Source organism: Orcinus orca, chromosome 9 (genome assembly GCF_937001465.1).
Source record: "Orcinus orca chromosome 9, mOrcOrc1.1, whole genome shotgun sequence".
NCBI classification, from domain to species: Eukaryota; Metazoa; Chordata; class Mammalia; order Artiodactyla; family Delphinidae; genus Orcinus; species Orcinus orca.
Window position 1 is genome coordinate 82358645 of NC_064567.1, and position 12441 is coordinate 82371085.

The 12441-nt window shown below is 35.4% G+C and overlaps 1 protein-coding gene and 1 long non-coding RNA gene across 8 annotated transcripts in view; one reads left to right on the top strand and one right to left on the bottom strand.

Moving 5' to 3' along the window:
• The window catches only part of LOC125965436 (uncharacterized), a 141309-nt gene that overhangs the window by 118094 nt on the left and 10774 nt on the right, over positions 1-12441 (top strand). The window lies entirely within an intron of this gene.
• CD36 (CD36 molecule) overlaps positions 1-12441 on the bottom strand; it is a 224214-nt gene that overhangs the window by 117970 nt on the left and 93803 nt on the right. Inside the window, exon 1 of one of the 7 annotated variants that reach the window (XM_004263409.3) lies at positions 5515-5602. The exons of the other annotated variants lie outside the window; for them this stretch is intronic. The gene's annotated coding sequence lies outside the window, so the exon portion shown is untranslated. Of the gene's footprint in view, positions 1-5514; positions 5603-12441 lie in introns of those variants that run through there. 7 annotated transcript variants of the gene reach the window in all.

Consider the following 12441-nt stretch of genomic DNA (forward strand, 5'->3'; position numbering starts at 1 on the left):
AATCAAACTGGATAGTACCTCGTTTTAAATATTGATAAATATGTACAGATAAACATAAGATTTTAAACATCAAGAAGCAAAATGCCATAGACTAGTGGACAAGGTTTTAATATTTTTTTAAACATAAAAGGTAAGAAGATTACTTAACTTGGAAAACAACAGAAACCTAATTTTTTAAAAAAGCCTAATAACTTCAAGAAAACAATTCCTGCTTGCTGTTGTTGTTCTATAACTTCTTAAGAGTGTTTATATAGTAGTGTCATCTCCTATTAATTTGGGAAATAGAAATCTTTTGATTAAAAAAAACCATTATGATTCACTTTTAAAAAGGCTAAGAAGGATTTTTCAGTCAAATGCTCCAACATCTGAACAGTCAATTCTTAGTAGGACCAAATGGTATTCTGCAGAAAAACCCTACACTGAAATCCTCATTACATAAAGTGTGAGAGTTTAAATATGCTTTCAGAAAAAAAAATGAAGATGTCAGATCCCAGTGACTGGTTTGGTAGAAGAGGAATTTAAAAAAAACAAAACCCACACACATGCCACCACTGATATGACTCCTATGGGTCTATTTTTATGTTCTGGTAAGGACCCATTACCTATATCTGAGATCCTCTGCAGCACTTTTTTTTTTGGGGGGGGGGGCCATTTTCTATCTAAGTATATCAGATGCCAGAGAGACAAAAGGAACTAACTTGCTGAGTAGCCTCTAATATACTCTGTTTTACTACACAGTCATTACTCCAGATGATAAACTGGGTCTGAGGAATTAAAGTGAATAATTAAAGAGAATTATCAGTCTCATTTTCCTGCATGATTGAGCTTGAAAAACTCATTTCATGATATTTAAATAAAGCGTACTTTTCTATACAGCATTAATCTAAAGGGTATTGAGGCTAATAATTGTGAAAATGACTGGAGACTGTCAGTCAACAAGGGTGACAAACAGACTTTAAAAAGGAAATAGGCTATTTTTCTAACTGGGAGTTCTTCACTATCATTTTCTGTTAGTTGTACAGAAGTTTCATGAGCACAACAAAATCCTTCTATGAAAACCAAAAAAATTAAATGTCTCTTATCTCTTCAGATAAAAAGACAACTGTTAGATAACATTTAAATAATTCTATTTATGATGACCCTTTAATATAAAAAAGCATAATCATAAGTTAGTTTAAAAGAAAGTCATTATTTTAAAATCTAACCAAATCTTGCACTTGGGGAGGATAAAAAAGACCCTCAATATTAAAAATATATTTTTAGGGCTTCCCTGGTGGCGCAGTGGTTGAGAGTCCGCCTGCCGATGCAGGGGACACGGGTTCGTGCCCCAGTCTGGGAAGATCCCACATGCCGCGGAGCAGCTAGGCCCGTGAGCCATGGCTGCTGAGCCTGCGCGTCTGGAGCCTGTGCTCCGCAACGGGAGAGGCCGCAACAGTGAGAGGCCCGCGTACCAAAGCACTCTTTTTCCTCGAGCATTGCTTTCTTTCTCCAGGGTTTTTTGACTGACACACTTATTTAACAATTAATAAGTTATAAAATTCTTTAGGTATATTGGGGCTTTTTCAAATGTCAGATCACTTAATTATGATAAAGTAGAAACGGGCTTGTGTAATCTCATTATGATTTATGCTTTTCATGTAAAAAGAATAACTTACAGGGATTTCAGGTAATTTAAGGAGATGGTTCCCTTATACCTGTGAACTTTTTCTTTGTTGTATTAGTAAAAAGGTAGTATAAAGGCTAATTTAATAAATATTTTAATTAAGAATATGTATTTTCTTGTAGTTAAACTGCTTTGATACATTTCCTTCTCAGTCTTAATTCTCACAAATACGCACACCCTCCTGTGTAACAATTCAGAAATAGCCTACTAACACAGGAGTTCAGATGGTATTTTATACAGCATATCTTAAATATATTGAAAGGATAGTTAAATTATAATGAAAATATGAACACTGTTAGAGAAAGATATTTCAGAAAAAAATACATGTAAAATAGATGCCTAAGTTGACACTGGACTTACCTGGATCACTATTTATTTAATCAGTAGCTTAATGCCATCCAAATCCTCTGTTTCTGGAGAGGAAAATGTCACACCCTCCCATGAGCAAACCAGAGAATCAAATTTACATTCTCAGAGGCAGCTGTTAAGTGTTCAGTCCCATAGACAACAGTTCCTGAGTAGCTTAGCACACAAGACTCTGAAAATGTAGAGCTATGTAAAATCTGCAACCGTATTTTTATATTTCGAGCAAAATATTCTGCTTGAGCAATAAGGCAGAAAAATATACCCATTTCTAACGTATGTTGGTGTTTCCATGTTAAAAAGATTATGCATGTGCAATATTTTGAAGGGATATTCTTTATGAGGGTATACCTTGCCTTATGTAAATCCGCTAGAGCTCTAGACAAAATGAAAGCTAAAATTGTCCACATGCTAAAGTCACCTTAGGCACAGTGCTTTCGGAACTCTTTTTCTCTGAAAGACCACTTAGGGTTTGGAATCAGATGTTACCAGGCCCTAGCTATATTGACTGGGGATTAGGAGTTAACTAACAACTCATTCTTATTTTCTTAATCAAAAAATGGAGGAAAATAAATCAGAGCATCACAATAAGAACTAACTAAGGCGAGTTGTGTGCAACACTTGACAGGTACCTGATTATGAGGCAACAAAATGCTTCCCTTACCATCGGGCCCCTGCCCCTTTTCTTCTTTCTCTGCTGTTTCCTGGAGATTACATATCTTCATCAGACATACATTTGACCTATTTTTTTGTCCTGTCTCTGCATCTACTAGAATGTTGGCTTCATGGGAGGGGAGACAGTTTTATCTGTTTAGTGCACTGCTGAATCCCCAGAGCACAGAGCAGCCTCATAGCTGGTAATCAGTTGAATGAATGGACACACATATGATTATCACAACCACAATAATATTTTGAAAGGAGTGAGAATGACCAGAAATTAGAGATTATTATATTGCTAGTTTGTAACACAAATAGGCAGTGCTTTGAGGTGAAGGGCATCTGCTATGGAAGTGAATGGACCTAAGTGGAATTTGGAATTCTTCCCTTCCTACAGTGTGTGACTTGTTGCTAACTACCTTACCTCTCTTAGTCATAGTGGAAATAGCTCCCTCTCAGCATTGTTGTAAAGATCGAGAGTGGTAATATGAAGGACTTAGCACAGACCCTGACATACAGCATTTGTTGAATAAATAATTGTTATGTGATCATTGGCAAATTTTTATTTTAGGAAATTCATTAAAGTAATACGGACAAGTAAAAAATATTGAAAATTATGGAGAGGTATAAAATGAGAAGTCTCGTTCACCCACCAGTTCTATTCCTCAGAAGTGACCGATGTCAGGTGTGTCCTCATACCCTCCATTAATTTTAAGATTTTAAACTTATATACATATGTATATGGACTAGTACATACACTGAATCATACTTTCTGCGACTTGCCTCTTTTAATATCAGGTGCCTTCTAGTTCTCTGATCTTACAAAAATGATGCTAAAAATTCATGTCTGTATAGTTTTGTTTATGTACTTGGGCACTAGTAAACAGAGAAAGTGAAATTTCTGGGTCAAAAATTCGTACTTATTTTTTTGGTAGGAAGAGTTTTATCTAATTTCTGTTCCTACATGTACACAGCAATGTGTGAAAATGCCTATTTCCATACATCACACACACTGGTTTACACTGAAATTTAAATTTTTAACAAGTGCTTATTTTATTGGTAAATATTTAATTGAGTGAAGTTTTAACCTATTAAGTATATTGACATGTATATTTTAAAATATTTCTGAGAATATACTTGCTCATCTTTTTTTTTTCTAGTGGGTTTGTTTGTCCTTTCCTTATTAACTAATAATGAAATAGCCTCTCTTCTTACATTTGACACTTAAAAAATTTTTTGACTATGTTAAACTTTATTTTTATTGTATTTTTAAATCACTGAAATTTTCAATTTTTATGCCATTAACTTTCACTTTTAAATATTGTGTCATGCTTTGAAAGGTTTTCTCCAAGAATATAAAAAATAACAGACAGACTTTCTTCTAGCATTTGTATGTTTTCAAAAAATCCTTTAGAACAGTATTTCTAAATAAACTGATTCATGGACTTTATCACTTGTGAAGTGAAAGAGGAAGAGTAAAGTACATTGAGTAATTGTAAATATTACAACATATTTGAGAAGCAGACAATAGATGCATAATAAGAGTTCTAGAAGAGGAATCACACAGCCCAAATCCTGACCACAGCTCGTTTAATAATAATAGGTTTTGTGAACTGGGCAGCACACAGTCACCATATTCCTGATTTCCTTTCTTGTCAAAGAGAATAACTACAGAGCCTACCTACAGCCTCAAGCTGCAGATCATTATATGGTAGATTTAAATTTAAAATGTACAGGTGTATGCAGATTCTATATAGTAGACGAAAATGTTTGATTCATTTTTTTTTGCAGTCTAGCAAATGAAAAGAATTTTAGTGTCATATGCTTTGCAATTCTAGATTGTATGAGCAATCAAAACCTATAAATTATGATGATGATAAGGTAACAGAGTTAACATGTACTGGGGGCTTACTGTCTGCCAGTTGTTGAAATAAGTGTTTCACATAGGTTATCTTGTTGACCCACCACATCACCTTACTATGTTCTTTAGACAACTAGTTGAGGTCACACAGCTAACATGTGCCAAAACAAGGATTAAAACCCTGATAGACTGACTGAAGAGCCTATACTCTTTCCCGAAAGAAAAAAATATACATAAATGAGTTTTTGATCAATACCTAACTTTCCATATTCTTTTTAAGACATTTGTATAAACAGAATAACAATTTTAAATAATGCTATGTTAAAAAATTATATCTAAATTCAACAAACAAGGAACGACAATAACATATTCTGTATGTGGCAAATAATAGAATTATTTTGAGAAAAATAAAACTCATTCTAAAGACCTGTAACACATACACTGTAAAGCACCTCAAAACATTAGTTACCACTGCAAAACGATAAGGTAAAATTCATCTTATCACTTTAATCCTTGGGATAACTAATCATGGAAATTTACACACACATATTTGTGCACATGCATAACACTCATGCTTGTGTTTGTGTATATATATATATACATAAACAAACATCTATTTTTTCAATCAGTGCCTTGTTCATTTACAGAAGTAGTAAACCAAAGGCAGGTTCTATCTGCTTTATATAGTGAGGAGGGGCTTCACATGCAGGAATAAATATATACATACATAGTTTAAAAAGAGAATATTAAATGCACAAGACATAACAGTATACAGCAATGCCAGTGAAAGTTTGAGAGATTAAAACTGAGGTTTTAATATCACTTTTAAAAGAAATTTTCAAGGACATCATTAAAGATAAAATGTAGAATATCAACGTCATTAAAGTTCAGACTTAAGCCATGTTGTCTAATTAACGAAAGCACAGGATGAAAGTAAACCTACTGCATCAAAGATATAAAATAAACTTACACATATGTTTCATAGAAGCCGTGGTAGGAACTGTGTATAAAAGACAGGTTAAATTGAGAGCGCCTCTGTATATGTGGGTAGTTCTCATGTGAGCAGGGCTAGATCAATATGTAAATGTCAAAGGCCTCCTAAAAATCTTGGCAGACCTAATTTTTACTTGACTTGTTTGCAAAGCTGACTCAACTCTCTAAGGAGAGGGGAAAAAATCATTTTTATGTTCTTATCTATATGCACGATATATGTGTATATACACACATATATATACACGCACTCACATATGCACATATGTGCATGCACATGTATGTTTGTGTGTATGTGTGCCTCTTGTACTTCCTTTGTTTATCTGCTTCAAAATTTTATATGTAACAGGAAATTTTTGTCATGACTGAGAAGTTAAGGTTCGGGTACTTTAGGGACCCACACAAATAATCTATTTGCATTTGGAGCTTGACGGCTGCCCGCTGAAGTTGAGGGTTGTCCTCATTTATTTCCATCCAAGCACTTTCTTAGGAGTAAAGAGGCTTCTTTTTTGAGCTAACATATGTCTTCTTTATCTTCCCTATATTGCACCCATTTATCTGGAGCTCTTGAACTATATAAAATATACATAATCCCTCCATCACTTAGCAGTCCTATTGAAAAGAAGTACTAAACATTTATTTATGTTGGCTTTCCCACATTGGAATTCTGTAAGTTACTACCCCATATATTTAATGGAAAAAACTGTGTTCCATTCTTATGTTTAGAAAATTGGATTAAAGGAATATTGGTGTCTTGGAACATATATCATGCTTATATGTTTAGTGACTCTCCAAGAGGGCTATTTAGTTTGCCATATTTCCCAAATATTTCCCCAGAGGACCAAATTTTCCCATATAGTATGTATTATTATATTCCAGAATTAGTGTTCTAAGGGATACCATTTAGTTAACATTACTACAGGATATCTCAATTCTCAAATACAAGGATCTTCAAGGTTTCCATATTATCAAACAGGTAGTATATAGGCTGTTGGTGGCTTCGAAGAGAACTCGAAAAACTTCCAGCTTTTGGGGGATCTTTTATTATTCACAACTGGTTTTGTTTTCATGATAATATAACTTAACAAAATCTGCATGGCTTAACACAGCAACAGTTGATTTCTTTCTCATAACACATGCCTCACACTTGAGAGCTGGTGGGACTGTGCTCTACACGGTCACCCAGGAAGTCAAGCTGATGGGAGTCCACCATCTCATCTGCACGTGGTCAGGTGTAGCAGCAGCTGATAAGAACCTGAATGCTCTGCAGTGCTTCTGAGGAAGTATTCTGTGGCGCTTCCATCCATGGACAGTCAGCCAGAATTTATTGCATAACTGCTCCTAATTGTAGGGGTCTGACAGATGCAGGGGAGTGGACAAAATATTTGGGGCTACCACTGTATCTGCCGCAGCTAATAACACTCCTTAACTTCTTTTTATGAGCAAAATTGCCATGGTGTTAACCGATTGATGTCTCCTGAATGTCATGATAGAGTAATCTAAATATTGTACAATGGTGAATAGAGTTTGCCACAGAATGAGGTTGTATTGAATGTAAAGGAAGAATAATCATTAGTAAGATATCCCACATGTAAGAGCAAGAGAAGAATTTCAGAAAGTTACAGCAGGGAATTAAAGGAATGTTTAGCATTCACTTAAAAATGGTAGCTGTGTAGTCCAGGAATGTGTTATATGGTACAAAAAGTTAATAAAACAATGCAGTTACTACCATGATCAGATGATTAAGGTTAGCATGCCAGTGAAAGCCACACAAGAGGGAAGGCAACTATTTCAAATACTGAGCACTTTATATGTACCTCTTTCTGCCCTAGGTGCTTTATATTCCTGCACAGATTAAGGGTATTATAGTGATTTTTCTTAAACGACCAGGAAATAAATTGTGTGAAGCAAGCAACATAGCAACGTCCAGCAGTACTTTTGAAAAATGCACTTTGTATTCGTAAGTAGTTATTCTTAAGTGAAAGGAATCCATGGTCATAAAACTTTGGGAAACAGTGTACAGTAAATTTTACCTCCTGGAATCTGAAAAATAATATATGTGTATAACTGAATCACTTTGCTATACACATGAAACTAACACAACATTATAAGTCAACCATAAGTCAATTAAAAAGAACTTAAAAAATTTTTTTTCCTCCTGGAGATTTACAGCACATTAATCACTCTGAAAAGCCTCCCCAGAAGAAGTTAGTTTAATGTTATTAAACCCAAGTTTACCAAATTTTTTTATCATAGAGCTAAAAAGAGTAAAGAAAAATTAACCTATCACACACTGCTGGGCCTGGTGTAGAACTGAAAGAAGTAGTAGCCATGGGGCTTCTTGTTTTCCTACGTGTCTTGCTGGGTGTGCCAAGAAGGAAAGGCGCTAACTGCTCGTTACATGAGCCTTTACTTGGGCTTATGTTTGCAGTGGTGAACCTGGAGGAATGATGTAATGTCTCACTCCTGCCCCCAAACCATAAGAGGCCTTGCTTACTGCTTGATCTCAAAGTGGTGGATCCCTGAAACTCAGTCTTCCTGAGCTGCAGTACAATCTCACGATGTGCACAGCATCCCTTTGACCTTGTTGCATCTCCCCTGTGAGACTTGAGGTCCAGGGGAACTGACGCATGCTTTTTACTGAACTGTAATAAAGTCTTTTGCCAACATCCATGAACAATTTAGGCTAATTTATTAGCTTGTAAGTAGGGTAACTTCAAATCCAGGATGTAACAGTACAAAGTGGTAATAATAAACTTTCAGCTCTTTCCATAAATTGATGAATTTGAATAATCTTTCCAGGGCTACTAATTTTGACAGAGGAGAAGTATGAGTTACGAGATAATCAACTCACAGATGCTATGATCTACCAAAGTTACAAGGTCTTTCTTAATTAACATTTGAGTGCTTACTCTTTTATTCACTGTGGAAAGAACTTTATATGCATTAACTTGTTTAATCCTCTAAGCCACTGTATGATGGAGGTATCAGTGCCTTCATTTTACAGATGAGGAAACTAAGACACAGAGGGCTTAATTATTTCATAAGGTCACACAGTAAGTTGTGGGCCTGGAATTCAAACCCCAGGCACCAGAACCAAATTTCTATCCATCACATTTAGAGAGAGGAGATATAGGAATTTTAAATTTATTCACAATAGAAACAAAGAACAACTGTCACAAAAAATAATAAAAACCCAATAAAAGAAGGATTTTTTTAAATATTAAAAACCTGAGTTTGCAAATGTCTACCCATAAAAAAAGCAAATCTAGATTTTATTGTCCAAAAAGTGTAAAGAACACATGCGAAGAGAGCAAGTGAGTTTTGAGCTAGAAGGGAGGGCCTCACAAGTCAAGATACGGTTAATACTCCTTATTTAATCATTCAGATCGTATCAAGCAGAACAGCCCCATTCAGATGGTAACATGGGCCTCTAATCTCCAAAGTCCAGAGTTCATTGTTGGTGTGGCAAAGCAGTTCAGTCAGTTGAAGAATATCTATTTTGTGTAGCTCCAATTTTGCATAACATATACTTTACATAGCTGTGATAGGTTAGTATAATTGTAGTGTTATAGGAAACTCTCAGGTTAACCAAGCCACTCAAAATGATTACTCATGATACCAAGATTAAGCACCTTCAGCTACAGGGATCAACAAACTGTGGCACGTGGGCCAACTGTAGTCCACCCTCTGTTTTGTAAATTGATGTTCCTTGGAACACAGTCATACCCATTTGTTGGGTACCGTCTACGACTGCTTTGTGCTGCAGCGACAGAGCTGAGTAGGGGCAACTGCTACAGAGGCCCTGTGAGCTGCAAAGCCTGCAATATTTCCTATCTGGTCCTTTACAGAAAAAGTTTGCTGATTTCTGTTTTAGTACCTTAAGCACATTTTCATCAATGGTAAATATCTTTGTTTTGTTTTTAATTTATATTGGAGTATAGTTGATTTACCATGTTGTGTTAGTTTCAGGTGTACAGCATAGTGAATCAGTTATACACATACTACATACATCCACTCTTTTTTAGATTCTTTTCCCAAATAGGCCAGTACAGAGAATTGAGTAGAGTTCCCTGTGCTATACAGTAGGTCGTTATTAGTTATCTATTTTATATATAGTAGTGTTTATATGTTAATCCCAACCTCCTAATTTATCTCTCCCCACCCCTCTTAACTCCTGGTAACCGTAAGTTTGTTTTCTTCATCTGTAACTCTATTTCTGTTTTGTAGATAAGTTCATTTGTACCCTTTTTTTTAGATTCCACATATTAGCAATATCATATGATATATACCTTATTCAGCATGTATATCAAAGTGAGTGAAACATGGAGCTTTAATGTTTCAAAGTGAACCCTACTATCAATATACTCTGAACTTTGAGTGTTTCTGTTTGTATTTCTACAGTGTGACAGTGAATTAAACTAGTTGACCATAAATGTTTATTCCATTTAACAATGTCAGTGGTTAAAGCCAGACATCAAGTTGCCCATTTCATAGTTACTTTTAGGGATATTTTCCTTCCCCTAGGGATCCATGAATTTTCTCACTTAACTTTTCTCATAATAGACCTTACTAACTGTTCATGGCCTTTGGTCTACACAGATCTGGGCTGTTTAACTTTCTCAACCAGTTTCAGTCTTTCTCCACCAAATGATTTCAGGTAACTACTATCAAATAGATGTTGAAAGAAACTTATTTGCCATCTGTGCCTTATACTGCATACACTATTTGTAACTTTTTGTTTATTTAGCAAGCCTGTTGAACATTTTCTTCACATTTTGCATGCTAAATTATTCCAAATAAACAGACACTTGTTTTTGATCCCAACGTAAGAACTATAGAGTTGTGTAGAAAATTACCTTGAGGCAATAGTGTCCTCCAAGTACACGTCCCGGCACTCTCCCAGAGGTCTTAGAACAAAAAATCTCAGAGAACTTTAGATGCTCGAATACTATAATTTTAAAATCAATTTAAAATACACAGTGAGAAGTTAGGAGAGAGAGGTGGGGTAGGTTTACAAATGTAGGACAGGTTGCAAGCAGGGTGAAAGCCTCACTGTACCTGAATCCTGAGGTACATGATTCAGGAGCAAGCGAGTCCAAAATACAGACGGTGCTTGGTGTCAAATGCTACCCTTGTTGTATTGGAGAGACACAAGGACAAGTATAGCCACAGCTCTGGACAATTAGTGACCTGATGGACAGCATAGTTTTTGTTTCTGTTTTTTACTTGCTACTGACAGGGGACAAATGGGATATCTTTATGCCTCCTATAAATGTAATGTCTTACACATTGACTGACTCATGTATATTTGGTATTTCCACCCTTCTGTTTTCAGCAAATGCTCTACTTTATATCTAATGAGTCACACTAGCTTTTACACTTAGTTTCATCTGTCCTTGTTATTTGTTCTCTGATTAGCAGAGCTGAGTACACTTTTTAAAAAATTGTATAATTGACACATAGTCATCTCTCCATATCCAGGGGTTCCCCATCCACAGATTCAACCAAACTTGGAGTTTAGTCTGTGGTTGGTTGAATCTGGGAATGTGGATGGTCGACATGGAGGACCGATGGCCCTATGCCACTTTATATAAGGGACTTGAGCATCCCTGGATGTTGGTATCCCAGGAGGTCCTGGACCAATCCCCTGCAGATACCTAGGGATGACTGTATAACATTACCTTAGTTTCAGGTGTACAACATAATGATTCGATGTTTTTATACACTGTGAACTGATCACCACAATAAGTATAGTGAACAACTATCACTGTAAATAGTTACAATTTATTTCTTGTTATAAAGACTCTTGAGATGTACTGTCTCAGCAGCTTTCAAATGTGCAATAGAGTGTTACTAACTAGAGTCATCATGCTGTACAATACATGCCCAAGACTTACTTATTTTATAACTGGAGGTTTGTACTTTTTGATTCCCCTACTGACTTCACCTACCTCCACCCCTTGCCGCTGGCAACACCAATCTATTTTCTGTATTTATGACCTTGATTTTTCTTTTGGATTCTGTATATAAATGAGATCATACTGTGTTTGTATTTCTCTGTTTGACTTATTTCACTTAGCATAATGCCCTCAAGATTCGTTCATGTTGTCACAAATGGCAAGATTTCACTTCTCATGGTTGAATAATATTCCATTGTATGTCTGCTTGTCTATCTATCACAATTTCTCTATCCATCCATTTCTTAATCAACACTTAGGTTGTTTCGAGATCTTGGCTATTGTCAGTAATGCTGCAGCAATATGGGGAATGTATGTATCTTTCAAAATTAGTGTTTTTGTTTTCTTCAAAAAATGCCCAGAAGTGTAATTGCTGGATCTTATGGCATTTTTATTTTTAATTTTTTGAGGAACCTCCAGCTGTTTTTCCATGGTGGATGTTCCAACTTACATTTCCAACAACAGTGCACAATGGTTTCCTTTTCTCCATATCCTAGCCAAAACTTGTTATTTCTTGTCTTTTTGATAACAGCCATTCTAACAGATGTGTGGTAAGATCTCAATGTGGTTTTGATTTGCATTTTCCTGATGATTAGTGATGTTGAGCATCTCTGAATGTACCTATTAGGCCATTTGTATCTCTTCTTTTGAAAAATATCTATTCAGATCTTCTGCCACTTTTGTAACAAGATTGGTTTTTCTTTCTTTTTTTTTTTTTGCTATTCAATGTTATGAGTTTTTTATTCTTTACGTATTTCACATATTAACCCATTATCACATATATGATTTGCAAATATTTTCTCTTATTCCATAATTTGCCTTTTTATTTTATTGGTTTCCTTTGCTGTGCAGAAACTTTTGAGTTTGATGTAGTTCTATTTGCTCATTTTTACTTTTGTTGTAAAATTTGAAAAATTATCACCAAGATTGATGTCAAAGAGTTTACT